Here is a 15,309-nt window from a genome sequence, read left to right on the forward strand (position 1 = left end):
TCTTGTGTGCATGCTCTGAAAACCTAATCATTAGCACATCACAGCATCTTCTTCCCGTAGGTTAAATTTCGTCTCTGTAATACATCATCTTAGTGGTGTCACTACTGGGTTGTAGATCTGTACCCGATACAGCTAATGCCAAGGAATTCGCAGTTAGCGATTAAATTTGGAAGTGTTTCGTATAATTGTGGGACGTCAACAGTGCCTGTTGACGTTCCACTGACATGCACGTAATTCTTAAGTTTGCCTACATGCACCAGTGGGTTCCTTCAGGGGTCTCATATGTCGATGGAATTATTTGCTGAGGAACTATCTAGACCTCAATATTCTAGAAATAAAAACTAGACGTCTCACCTGTTCGTACACACTTTCTGTCTCAGAATTCGGTCACGTGACAGCATCATGACATAAATGAAAATCCAGTTTACTTTACGTTTACGGTCAGTGACGCAGTGGCTAATGTTAAGTTACGTACTATCAGCAAGGAGGGGCGTGAAGCTGTCTCAGCAACAAGATACATGCACATTTGGATCGTCGGAATACTGTGAAAGTGAAACTAGGCGTAGGCCTAAAATTGATGCGATACCACTCTCCAGCACTCCTTGCCTCCGAGGTAAAGTACCAAATCTAATAAACGTAATTCTATTGTGGTGCTAACGTAAACTTGGCCCCTATAAATCGGTGATTTCCCATGTGATGCGAGTTGGCGAGTTGGAACGTCCAGCATGTGAGTCATAAGCGCAGGAGCAATGAGGCAGAATAGCGCAGTATGTGCCACAGAGTGTTGTGACCGCTTGGAGAGTCGAACATTTGATTAAAGCCTTCACTATGCTCACTGAACCGCCAAAGAAACTGGTTTAGGCAGGTTATTCAAATACAGAGGTATGTAAACTGGCAGAATACGGCGCTGCGGTTGTCAACGCCTACATATGACAACAAGTGTCTGGCGCAGTTGTTAGATCTGTTACAGCTGCAAAAATTGCGTGTTATCAAGATTTAAGTGAGTTTGAACGGCGCGCGAGCAATGGGACACAGCATCTCTGAGGTAGCGATGAAGTGGGATTTTCTCATACAACCGATTCGCAAGAGTGCCGTGAATATCAGGAATCCAGTGAAACATAAAATCTCCGACTGCGCTGCAACGGGAAAAAAGTCCAGCAACAACCCGACCAACAATGACTGAAGAGAATCGTTCAACGTGACAGAAGTGCAACGCGTCCGCAAATCGCTGCAGGTTTCAATGCTAGGCCATCAATAAGTTGCAGCGCGCGAACCAGCCAACGAAACATCATCTATACTGACTTTCGGGGCAGAAGACTCACTCGTGTACATTGATGCCAGCTCTGGGCCCATAAACACCGACATTGGACTGTTGATGACTGGCAACATGCTGCCTTGTCGGACGAGACTCGTTTCAAATTGTATCGACCGGATGGACGTGCACGGGTATGGAGACAATCTGTTCAAGCTGGTCCAGGCTCTGTAATGGTGTGGGCCGTGTGCAGGTGGAGTAATATGGGAGCCCTAGTACGTCTAGATACGACTCTGACTCGTGACTCGCATGTAAGTGTCCTGCTGACCACCTGCAGCCATTCATGTCCGTTGTTCATTCCGACGGACTTGGGCAATTCCAGCAGGACAATACGACACCCCACATGTCCAGAATTGCTACAGAGTGGCTCCAGGAACATTCTTCTGAGTTTAAACACGTCCGCTGGCCACCCCAGACATTAACATTACTGAGCATTCCTGGGATGCCTTGCAACGTCCTGTTCAGAAGAGATCTCCACCCCCTCGTAATCTTCCGGATTTATGGACAGCCCTGCAGGATTCACAGTGTGTATTCCCTCCAGCACTACTTCGGACATTAGTTGAGCCTACGCCACGTCATGTTGCGGCACTTCTGCGTGCTCTCGGGGGCCCTACACAATATTAGGCAGGTGTACCAGTTTCTCTGGCTCTTCATTGTATGTGGCTGCCTTATCGTACCACTGTTAACAAAACCTGGTCATTTTGACGTCGGAACACCATGGAAGTCTCTGTCATTTTCATGATTCAGTCATGCGTTCTTGAGCATATTCGAAATGTGATCACTTCCAGTATATGCCATATAGGTTTCGTTATGAGAAGGAAGGTAGGACGCACGGCGAGTTACTGTGAACAATTCAGTGACAGGGTTGTTGGCATCAGACTTGACAGCAAACCAATACCAACAACAACAGTTCAGGTGTGCATGGCGGAGTGGCAAGCAGAAGATGCAGTACATAAAGGGAGATGAAAATCTAGTCATGCGAAATTGGAATGCGGTTCAAGGGGCAGGAGTAGATGAATGGGCTACGGGAGAATATGGGCTTGATACTGGGAATAAGAGAGGAGAAAGACTAATCGAGTTCTGCAATAAATTCCAGCTAGTAACAGCGAATACTCTGCTCGAGAATCACAAGAGGAGGAGTTATACCTCGAAAACGCAGGAAGATTTCAGTTAGATGACATCATGGTCGCGCAGAGATTGCGAAATCAGATATTGGATTCTACGGCGTATACAGTGGCAGGTATATACTTAGATCACAATTTGGTAATGATGAAGAGTAGACTGAAGTTTAATCAGGAAGGATCAATGCGCAAAGAAGTGGGATAAGGAAGTACTAAGAAATTAAGAGATATGTTTGAAGTTCTCTGAGGTTATAGATACTGTTATAATGAACAGCTTAGTATGCAGTTTAGTTGAAGAGGAATCGACAGCTCTAAAAATAGCAGTCAAAGAAGGCGAAGTGAAAAACTTGAGCACAAAGAAGTTAACTGCGAAGAAACTATGGGCAACAGAATAAATACTTCAGTTGTTCGACGAAAAAAGGGAGTACAAAAATGCTCAAGGGAATTCAGGAATACAGAAATAAAAGTCACTTAGGAACGAAATAAATAGGAAGTGCAGGAAAGCTAAGGCGAAACGGCTGCATGAACAATGTGAAGAAGCCAATAAAAAAAGTGATTGTCGGAAGGTCTGACTCAGCATATACAACAGTCAACACAGTCTTCCTGAAATAAAAAACAAGGGCTGTAACATTAGAGTAGAATGGGAATTCTTCTGTTAAATGCAGAGGAGAGAGCAGGTAGGTGGAAACAGTACATTGAAGGTCTCTATGAGTGAGAGGACTTACCCTAATGACGTATAAAAGAAGAAACTGGAGCCGGTAGGGAAGAGATAGGGGATTCACTTTTAGAATAAGAATGTAGAAGAGCTTTGTAAGACTTAAAATTACATTAGGCAGAAGTGATGGATAACATTCAATAGGAATTTCTAAAATCCTTAGGGAAAGTGGCAACAAAACGATTATTCACATTTGTGTGTAGAATGTATGAGATTGCGCACATACCATAAGAATTTCGGAAAAACATGATCCACATAATTGCTAAGATTGCAAGAGCCGACAAGTGAGAGAATTATTGCAGAGTCAGCTTAACAGCTCATGCATCCAAGTTACTGACAAGAAAAATATACAGAAGAATGGAAAAGAAGATTCAGGATCTGTTACATGATCATAAGTTTGGGCTTAGAAAAGGTAAAGGCACCAAAGAGGCAGTTGAAGTAACCGTTGATAATGGAAGAAAAACTGAAGAAAAATCTGGACAGATTCATAGGATTTGTTGACCTGGAAAAAGGGTTTGGCAATATAAAATGGTGCAGGGTATTCGAAATCCTTAGAAAAATTGGAGTAGCTATACGGAAAGACAGATAATATACAGGCCGATTATAATTAAAGTTAAACTTTCAAAACGCTGTAGAAGTAACACAACTGATCAGAATGACGTCAAATTGCAACGGAATATTATTGAAGAAGAAAAAAAAGAGTGTGAAAATTGATCAATAGATGGTGCTGTATGTGTCAGAATACATAAATGAAAACGTCATGCACACGACACATTGAAGTTGGTATCAATACGCAGAGTACACGGCTATGCCTCTTTTCGCGTCTGCGACGTTCGCCGTTACTGTCTCAATGCAGAATCGTGCTCTGCTTATAAAGCTGTATTACATGAATGATGACTGTGCACATGCCGTTCTGCACAAGTTCCGGACACTAAAGGGTTTGGAAAAGGCGTTGGTCCGATGACTACCGTGGGTTTGGAGAAGATGATTCGGAAATTCGAAAAGACGGGTTCTCTTGGTGTGCAAACTTGGTAGTGGGAGGAAACGAATTGATTCAACGTCAGTGGAAGCAGTGGCAGGAGGAGACGAGTGGCGGTGTGCAAATGTGTAGTGCACGGAGAACTGCCCGAGCATTGGACTTACTAGTGAGCACGGTGCGTAAAATCCCACGAAACATCGTTCTTGCTATCCATTTAAAATTACCCATGTGCACGAGGTTCTTCGTGTTGATCTGCCAGTAAGAGAGACCTTTGCTTTAGAATTTCTCGCTCGCATGGAAGTGGACAATGATTCGCTGTAGATTATTTTGTGGGCAGACGAAGCCCACTTCCATCTGACAGGATATATCAATATACAGAATTGTCGAACATGGGCAACGGAAAGTCCGCACACAAATCAGCCAGTACCACTTCATCCTGGAAAGGTCGCTGTATGGTGCGGGTTTACGGCATCATTTATTAAAGGGCCATATTTTTTCGAAGAGACAAGTGCTTACGGTCCATTTACCTGTACCGTCACTGGTAAGCGTTATGAGTGTCTTTTGCGCAACCATGTCGTTCCAGCTTTCCAACAACATGGATGTGTGGATGGGATCATTTTATGCAAGATGGTGCTGCTCCGCACATTGCAAATCCAGTTAAATAGCTGCTGAAGCGCCATTTCTAAAATGCTAGAATTATCAGCCGCCATTTCCCTACAGACTGGTCGTCCCAATCACCTGATCTTATTCCGTGTGACTTCTAGCTGTGGTGCTATCTGAAAGATGATGTGTTCAGTGTTCCGACTGCAAACTTAACTGCATTGAAGGCACGCTCTGCGCAACGCATTCTGAACGTGACACCGGAAACACTTCGATCAGTTGTAGGATATGTTGTTTCTCGATTTCAAGTTGTTGCAGAAAACGGTGGACAGCATATTGAACATGTTTTGCGCCAATCACACGGAAATTAATAATCCGATTTGATTTTGATTGGTGCTTTTTATGCAGTTTTGGCCTCAAGACAATTAAAATCCGATTTTTTCCATCCGATGTCATATAACTTTATCGCGGGCTTTGTGTTTACGTAAATAACAATATCACACCTGTACACCCCTGCACACTGAGTAGTACACTTTAGACATTGTTATATGATTCATTTGTCATTTGTAGTCGACCACTATTAAATTATGATGCTTACAGCGCCATATATTGCTACATTTTGTATCTATTTATTTTTCTTCTGCCGTACGTTTTCCCCCTTCTCCGATAATATTCCGTTGCAATTTGACGTCCTTCTGACCAGTGGTGTTATTTCTACAGCGATATGAAAGTTTAACTTTAATTATAATCACCCTGTACAATATGTACAAGAACCAAGAGTTTACAGTACTACCGGAAGACCCAAAAAGAAGTGCTCGGATTAAAAAGTGTCTAAGACGGGGATGAAGTCTTTCTCCCGACTGTTCAATCTGTACATCGAAGATGCAATGCCGGAAATAAAGGAAAGATTCAGGAATGGGATTAAACTTGAAGGTGAAAGGATATTAATTATAAGATGCGCTGATGTCATTGCTATCCTCAGTGAGAGTGAAAAAGAATTACAGAATCTGTCGAACGGAATGAATTGTCTAATGAATAGAGAATACAGATTGAGAGTAAATCAAAGAAAAGCGAAGTAATGAGATGTAGTAGAAATGAGAACACTGAGAGACTTAAAATCAGAATTGGTGATCTGGAAGTAGCTCAAGTTAAGGAATTCAGCTGCCTAGGTGCAAAATAAAACATGATGGATGGAGCAAGGGGGACATAACAAGCAGACTAGCACTGGCAAAACGGACATTCCTGCCAAGAGAAGTCTACTAGTATCAAACATAGGCCTTAATTTGAGGAAGAAATTTCTGAGATTGTAAGTTTGGAACACAGTATATTGAGGCAGTGAGATGTTGACTGTGGGATAACCGGAACAGAAGAGAATCAAAGCATTTGATGTGTGGTGCTACAGAGGAATGTTGGAAATTAGGTGGACTGATACGTAAGGATTTGTAATTTCTGCGTAGAATCGGCGAGGAAAAGTATATATGGAAAATATTTACAAGAAGAAGGGGCAGGATGATAGGACTTCTATTAAGACATTAGGGAATAGCTTCCACAGTAGTAAAGGGCGCTATAGAAAGTAAAAACTGTAGAGGAAGACAGAGATTGGGACACATCCACCAAATAATTGAGGGAAGTAAGCTGCTAGTGCTATTGTGAGATGAAGGAGTTGGCACAGGAAAGGAGTTCGTGCCGGGTCGCTTCAAACAGTCAGAAGACTGATGACTCAAAAAAGATAACCGTTTTATGCCTGTCTTATCAACATTATCGTAGCTAATTAAACTAACAAATAGTAGTACTGCTTGTACACTGTGACAGAGATTATAAAGCACTACGTTACAGAGGAACTACAAATTGGCGTACCCACTGATGCAAAGTAATGGCCCATTTGCACTATTGCTTCAAAGTATATAACTATAATGAGTGTACCATTGAGCCCCTGAAATATCCAGCCGTGAAATGCTGTCAGCAGAAGAATAGCCGACGACATCTGAAATATACTACAATTACTATAATCCGTTCATCATAAGAATAAACCAGATGTAAACAAACACAAACGCGATGATTGGTCAGAAATCTTAGCACACGTACACTGGTGTTCTTGTCCATTATAGTTATCCGGGCTGTTATGCCGTGGTCGGTTGATGAATTCTGAGGTGATTCCCAACGTTTCGTCTCCGACTGCGGGAGACATCTTCAAGGGGGTCCGTAGCTTGATGGAAGGTCCAACACACCCACTGGCTCGCTACTGACTGCCGCTAAATTCCGTGTCCGCGCGCCCCCGCGCCGCGGCGTGACGTCACGGGTTTGGAAACGTCAGTGCAATTGGCCGCTGTCCGTCGCCGTCGATCGCCGTTGCCATCACCCAGTAGTGGACGAGTGGTACACATCTTCTTTAACACCGGCATCCATATACCGTTTAATCTGACGCCCTCCTCCTTTCGGTTGAAATTATTTGGGTGTTTAGCGATTTCGATTGCCTCCCTGTAGAGCCTTGCGATTTCGATTGCCTCCCTGTAGAGCCTTTCGTAGTATCCGCTCGTGGCCGCTAGTACTTGCGTCTCCTCGAAACGAATATTGTGGTTCCCTGGCTGGAAAGCATGCTCCGCAACAGCTGATCGTTCCGTTTCTCCTCTTCTACAATTTCCCTTGTGCTCTTCCAAACGTTTAGAAACAGTTCTTTTGGTGGTACCCACATAAACATCACCACAGCTGCATGGGATCCTATACACTCCAGATTTTTCCAATGGTTTGCGAGCGTCCTTGGCAGGCCTAAGGTATTCCTGTATCTTCCTGGTGGGCTTGTAAATTACGGTAATATTCCGCTTCGTCAAGATCCTCCCTATTCTTTCCGTTACATTTTTAACAAACGGCAGGAAAACCTTAGATTTCGCAGTAGCCTGTACGTCAGTATGATTTCTGCGTGGCTGCCTCAACGCACGTTTTATTTCGGCGGACGAATATCCGTTCTTCGTTAGTGCATTGTGGAGATGTTCCATCTCAGCGTCGAGCAACTCAGGTTCACAAATATTTCTAGCTCTGTCCGCTAACGTCTTGATAACACCCCGCTTCTGTTGTGGGTGGTGGTTCGAATCCGGTGCAAATAACGGTCCGTGTGCGTGGGTTTGCGGTACACTGAGTGGCCCAAACTACCATTTTCGTTTCTAAACACAAACACATCGAGGAAATGTAGTTTGCCGTCTACCTCCTCCTCCATTGTAAACTGAATTCTTGAGTTTGTACTGTTCAGATGTTCGTGGAACCGGCTTAGTTCCTCCCTACCATGTCTCCACAACACAAACGTGTCATCCACGTATCGGAACCATACATTTGGTTTCTTGCTGGCAGTACCTAAGGCCTGTTCTTCGAATTTCTCCATAAAGAAGTTTGCAATTACGGGACTTAGGGGGCTTCCCATAGCCACGCCATCCGTTTGCTCATAAAACTGATAAAACTGTTCATTCCACTTGAATTATGTGGTCGTCAAACAACACTTAAACATCTCTAAGATATCGGCAGGAAAAATTCGATCCAGCTGTTGCAATACATCATTAAGTGGAACCATGGTAAACAGCGATACCACATCGAAGCTGACCAATATGTCCTCCGGCTGGTCACTATGCCATTCAATCTGCTGATGAAATGTGTCGAATTCTTTATATACGAGTCCGAACGGCCCACATGTGGTTTTAACAGCGTAGTTAAAAACTTGGCTAACGAGTAGGTGGGCGAACCAATGGCACTTAGTATCGGTCTTAACGGAACATTTTCTTTATGAATTTTGGGCAATCCATAGAAACAGTGAGAATATTAGCCAATGCAAAACCGCCGAAAAGTAATATAACTGTGGGTGAGAGAAGAGCTTTAAAACTCCTGAATGACGACGATAGTATTTTGGTTCTCCCAGCTGACAAAGGAAGCGCAACGGTGGTTATGGATGTGGCCGACTATCAGAGAAAAATTACGGATCTACTGGATCCGCAAGCATATAGGAAGCTGAATAAGGACCCCACTAACAACGTTCTCAGAACTGTGTCGCGGTTAATAAAAAAGTCCTCCATTGAAGAGAGTGTACAGAAAGGTCTCTGCAGTTCGGTTGCGCTACCACCGAGGCTTTATGGAAAATGAAACTTTAAGATTAGCAGCCATCAACGTTGTTCTTAATCACGCTTTAGCTACGTAGTTTTTATTTAAAAAATCGTGTACAGTCACAGCCTCTGCAACGTTGTGCTCTGATTGTCGCGCTGTTAATGCGCAGTATGAAAATGACTGAGGATGCTTTCTGTTCCGTAGTGAAACACGCGTGTGGTTAAAAAGTGCCAAGAAATAGGCTATTCTTAACGTTTTTCATAAATTTGCGGAGATAATCGGCTTTGAAGTTTTCCCAGCGTTGTATATAATGAAGTTGATAAACTTACATTGAACATGTAGCGTAGTCGGTAGTGTAATGCAATGTGAACCAAAAGCGGTTATTCGCGCGTTGGTTTAACTATCCCCAGTGTCACTTTTTTTTTCCTCGTTCAATTTGAAATGCTTACATGTCGTAATTATAAAACACATCATCATTTTTTATGAATAATGCACGTCTTCTTGTTTCTAATTACATATCGGTCGCGGAATTCCTGATTCCATTTCAAATACAAATTCTTAGGTACCGATGTTTTATGAAAGACTATTCATAAAAGTTGTTTGAATTAAGAAAACATAATAGTTTAATTTTTCAGGCAAAAATGAAAAACCAAATCCTCTTTATTTGAAGATGTCCATCGTTTTATACCACAGAGGTAGATAAGTACGGTAGAAACATGGAAAACAATCATTTTCACAGCATCGAGTACATCATACTAATACTGCATGTTTACATTTGCTACTGTACTATTACAATATGAAGTCAACAAAACTGATCTGCGGGATTTGCCACGAGAAGTAACAAGACCGTTATGCTTCCAGACGAAGTGGAACTAACGCACACAGCTTTTTCACACATCGCTGCCGAGCGCTGACGGGATATAGAACGGGTCGTCATAAAAGAACAGAAAATGTTGCGCCTGGTTGGCTTCGTGGGTTCTGTTGTTGATAGGCTCGTTATCAACGTGGCGGGTGACACTTGCAGAACTGAAATGTATTTCTCAGATTCGGTTAAGGGAATAGCTAAGAGGTTACCATACGGCTGACAGTAATATTTAACTATACGGTGAAATCCTACAATACTCTTACGTTACACACAGTTTTCGCAGAAAAATTACCGTCTGGTTAAGTCAGGAATTTTCATCATTCTTGTTTTTAATTACTATAGTACGTCAGCTAAAAACGATAAGGTGTGCAGTTTCCGTCTAGTCGTCTAAGGAGCGTATTGTGGGAGATCTGCAGTCTATTATTTCATTCTGCTTAAAAATTAAATGACATTCGAAGCTGTGTTCCTCCTCTTATCGTCTGTTTTGAGGTGTGAACTGCAGCTGGCCACATCACTGCAGGCTAGCTGTACCAGCTGATCGCCCAGTGCTGTCCAAGTTAAATGCGCCGGTAAAGCTGTTGCCCCTTATAATCGCCAAGTCGATGTGCGCGTAACGCATAGCACGAAACGTATCCTTATTATCGTACTTGACAGTACTCGAGACAGCTCGGCTGCAGTCCCGCGTGAAGCGGAAATCCAAAGAGGTTCCAGCAAACGTGGAAGAATACGTAGTGCAATGTTTACATCAGGTTTATTCTTATGATGAACGGATTATATACACAAGTACGTCCATAATTTTGCATGTAAATACCGCATAGGTTCGTGGGTCTGAAGAACGTAATCGAATTTGATTCTTCAAGTTGAGTTTGTCTGTTAGCCGTTCGTCGACGCAGGCATAGAAGCTGAGGGAGAAATTACAATGGTAAATAAAATAATTCAGGTTATATTGCAATAACATTTAATGTTTTCTGGTTTCTCTAAAACTCGTCAGTATGCTTCTTTAACGTTTCTGTAAACACGGTAATATGAATTATAAATCACGTATGTCAAGTTCTGTGATGTTTCCTTTGAAAAGCACGAGGTACCTTTCTTCGTCTATCCTTCCCAACCCGTGCTTATGCTCCTTCTTTAAAACGATCTACTCATTGACGGGACATCAATCTTTTCTCTTTCCTACATATTATCGAGGCCAATACTACACACGTAAGAATGATTTCAAGGCAGTAACCGTATCCCAGACAATTACAAATAAATATAGTACTGCTTTGGATGTCGGTCAAACCACAGGCGGAATGTTTGAAAAACGTAGATCAAGACTCCATTGTCACCAAGTTAACACCGCGTTCTTTTTTATTTATTAATGGCTTCTCAACATCACCCATACAACAACCCTCAGAATGATTTTTAGCATTTAAATTTGTAACAGCCTGAAACCGTTAAAGATCAACGATTGTCAGTTGCATTCATTTAACCTGAAACTAAGTCCATGATTTAAGAAAATTAAAAGACTTTCTGTAATATGAGCGAAATATTGATAACACAGATCACGGTTAATCATCTTCTATGTTAAATATTTTTCCTTCTATTCTTACATGTCCTTCTGTTATAATATTGCATAGGAGTTTATAGACCTTTTAGTCTTTCGTCGCTAAAAAGGTTAGCAGCGTGTTAGTGGACGTAATTTACAATGGGTGGAAAAAGGCGATGACACCTGAGTCATAAATGCCAGTCGTGATTGCTGGAAGCCCCCCTCTCTACTCTTTAACCTTAAATAGTTATGAACTGGCCCTTTTAAATCTAAGAAATTTTGTGGTGATTTGCATTAACTCATTCATATAAAATGTTAATTTTCTTTTCATCAATCATGACCTACGTGTCAATCCAACAGAACTAGGAAGTCATTTCACAGGCCATCAATGAGTTTTTCTGTGTAGTGTAATAATGACGAAGCCCAGTTATTGCTTGCAACATCAGAGTGTCCATTTAACGATGACCACATCATTAAAGCGTTAAATAGCACATTAAGGCGGCGTGATTGTGAAAAGAAACGGTATGGCTACATCCGTTGCTATACACACCATAGAAGAGGTCACTTCACACCGCTGCAAGACATTAAATAGAAACCATTTTCAGCAAAAGCTTATATTTAAGCATTCTATTAACAGACACGATACCAATGATGAAGAAAAAACGACACAAGGTGCTCATCTAGTGAGCAACATAACTACGAGTATTTACAAATGTAAAACTGTGCGTTTCTTCAGTTATGAACTGCTTTCGTAACAAACTACTGAATAAATATTTTAAGTGCTTGGAATACTAGAAATCGGTTTTGAACAGTGATATACTCTTTCTTCGAGATACCATTATGTATCTGGATAACAACCAACCTAAAGTTCAGGAGCCGACATATCTTTCTTCCAGTAACTGCAACATTTTGTTGTACCTGTAAAAATTTCCTTTGAGCCTCTAATTATGTCTAATCTGAGAGACTTTTCTCTCATTGCTTTCAGTATCTGCGTTTTGAACGGGAGTATTAAGTTAAGAACGTTTGACTTCAAAGGACCACGAAAGTGTGCACAAAATATCTCGTGTAATTGTGTTTCCTGTAAATTACGTGCAATGTGTGGCTCAATTTGGAATCGAAGGATTTTCGCTCCTGCTACGTTTCCAGCCATCGTAGTCTTGTCAAAAGTCAAATATCAAAATTTTCCACACTCGGAGGCTCAGTTCCGTACGCGATTTGTAAATCTATTGTGTGACTGTGCGCTTCCACTTCTGTAATGATTAGCAGTGTGTAGTTTTTTGATCTGTTTCATGTTTAAACACGTAGTGGACGCATTCATAACAAAAAAAGCACTCCGTCGTCAGGCCACAAGTGGCCTATCGGGACCATCCGACTACCGTGTCATCCTCAACTGAGGATGCGGAAAGGAGGGGCGTGTGGTCAGCACACCGCTCTCCCAGTCGTTGTGATGGTTTTCTTTGACCGGAGCCTATACTATTCGGTCGAGTAGCTCCTCAATTGGCATCACGAGGCTGAGTGCCCCCGAAAAGTGGCAACAGCGCAAGACGGCTCGGATGGTCACCCATCCAAGTGCCGGCCACGCCCGACAGCGCTTAACTTCGGTGATCTGACGGGAACCGGTGTACCCGCTGCGGCAAGGCCGTTGCCCACGCATTCATAATGCTCTGTTCTATCTCTAACTTCGCTACTGCTGTTTAAGGTAGATACTTTCGATTTGAGTAATTCGCTGGACAATGTGCTATGTTGAATTTTGTTTGACACACAATCTTTAATACAATGTTTACTGAGTATGTTTCTATAGGTTGTGCCTTGAGCAAGACACGATATTTAGTTTTTCTTTACACCCCTAAATGTTACGGTAATGTTTCATCATCAGCGGGTTTTTGCTTTTATTTTTCTGTAGAAAATGAAGTAAATGCGATATGAGAGTGCATTTAGTTTTTTGAATTGAGATCGCTGTACTCATAAAGTTGTAACGAAATACGTACCTGTTCTTCATGTTACTGTCTTGTCATCTCCAGTACAGCAGATATTTCATTTGACATTACAGTTTGTCTACAGGTAATAAGAGTTCTTCTTCTTCATTTAAATATACAACTCTCTGTAATGTAATTAAGTTTTCACCTCTAAAAGAACTGCCAAAAGATCCAAAGAAACTCAGTCCCTCCCTCTCCCTCTCCCTCCAGCTATCCCTCTCTCTTTCTCTCTCTCTCTCTCTCTCTCTCTCTCTCTCTCTCTCTCTCTGTCTCTCTCTCTTTCACAAACACACACACACACACACGCGCGCGCGCGCGTGCGCCCACACACACACGCTCACGCACCCACGTACGCATACAAGCTTACAAAGACTGCCACACTCGTAGGCACATCCTTCGAAGCCTGTTGTCAAAATAACATCTGAACACACAAAACAAGGTGGCTCTCCATGCGTTACTGGCTGGCAACGACGGGAGGGTACGTCGTTAGCCCAGTCTACCCGCTCACTACTGTTGGTCTCTAATACCTGGACCAGCATAGCTTCCTCACGTACGCTGAGACTGGGGCACACCCCATGCATTCCTCACCACCTGCAAACACTACCAGAAATCGATCCTGAGGCATTTGCATCAGTAGTCAACAGCGCTGGTTCGCCATCACTAGATCAAGAAGGCAGAATAAATTACCGAATAAAAAGTTAGTTTCGGAAGAAATATAAATACAGAGCCTTTGAGTTAGTTCCATAGTAAAATTTTATAAAAAAATTAATTAGTAAACAAGCAGTGAGACATGCAAGAGAAACTAAATTAGTTCCCACGTGGCAACTGCTAAGGCTGATGATTGAAGTATGAGCTCTCTTACTAATGCCATAGGATATAAAACTTTTAACTACACTTTCTTTTTTTCTTGTCTTTCTACAGTACATAACTGCAAACTCTCTTTTTCTCTGAGAGTCTTTCAGAAATCAATCCTCCTACCCCCATGACAATAATGATAGTACTGTTCGGAAATCGTAGGTAGGAATGTGACGCTCAATGAAAGTCTGAGACGGCTAGTGAAAGTTTGACACAGGCCTGGATGCCTGTCTAATGGTTAGGCGACCACCCAAAGTAAGAGTTGTCCAGGTTACAATCTCAGTCTTGAATAGTCATTACATATTCATTAACAGAAAATATTTTTATGAATGCCACACGAGTCGAACATTTCTGTAGCTGCTTGCATTTGACGCGACCTTCGTTTTCGTCGCAAACTCTATACGACAACATCATGATCGTTAGAGTCTGTTTCATCAGCTTCGTGAATAACGAAGTAGTAGCACTGTAATTCAGCCAGCAGACATACAATGAAAAACAATTGATAATTTTTCCACACTCGAAAAAAGCTCTACAGGTGCAGTGAAACGTGTAGACAATGGCCACTGCGTACTTAGATTTTAACCTTATATTACATCGTAAGTTCTGGCCGGAAGAACGAACGAGCAATGAAGAGTACTACTTAAAAGTTTAGAGCCGCTGGCATTAGAAAATGAGAACAAAACGGGATTCTCCCTCCAACTGCCACTGTGCCCCTCATACTTTTCCTAGTACTGTTCTGTCATGTAACTACGTTCCACCGCCACTGTTACCGCTCCCCCCTTTCTCTCCCGCAGCCATTGTCTCCTTCGCTCTTTCTATATTTCTATACCACAACCACTGTCTACTATCTTCCAGTCTTTATTACAACTGTCTCTTTCTCGTTGCACTGTCCTCTTCTCTCCCAGCATAAAAAAAGCACGAATATGTTGGCGAAAATTTTTAAAGGTGCTGAGGAGGGTAAAATGAGGTAGCTAGTTCTCCACTTTCCAGTCTGTCTTTTAATAAATAGTATATTCGAATTTTTGTGCTCCAGTAGGAACATTTATCCGCTCTGCGAGTCGATTTTCCTGGGCTGCGAACAAATGCTTGCTGGATGCGTGCTACATTTTCATCACTCGTTCTCGGCCGTCCAGAACTTTTCCCTTTGCACAAACACCCATTCTCTGTAAACTGTTTATACCAACGTTTAATACACCACCTATCAGGAGGTTTAACACCATACTTCGTTCGAAATGCACGCTGAACAACTGTCGTCGATTCACTTCTGCCGTACTC

At 42.2% G+C, this 15,309-nt stretch overlaps 1 pseudogene; it reads right to left on the reverse strand.

Annotated features, from left to right (window-relative positions):
* Window positions 1–12,732: 12,732 nt before the first annotated feature.
* On the reverse strand, window positions 12,733–12,850 carry LOC124724657 (annotated as a pseudogene).
* Window positions 12,851–15,309: the final 2,459 nt, after the last annotated feature.

The sequence above is a fragment of the Schistocerca piceifrons genome, chromosome 1, assembly GCF_021461385.2.
Source record: "Schistocerca piceifrons isolate TAMUIC-IGC-003096 chromosome 1, iqSchPice1.1, whole genome shotgun sequence".
NCBI classification, from domain to species: domain Eukaryota; kingdom Metazoa; phylum Arthropoda; class Insecta; order Orthoptera; family Acrididae; genus Schistocerca; species Schistocerca piceifrons.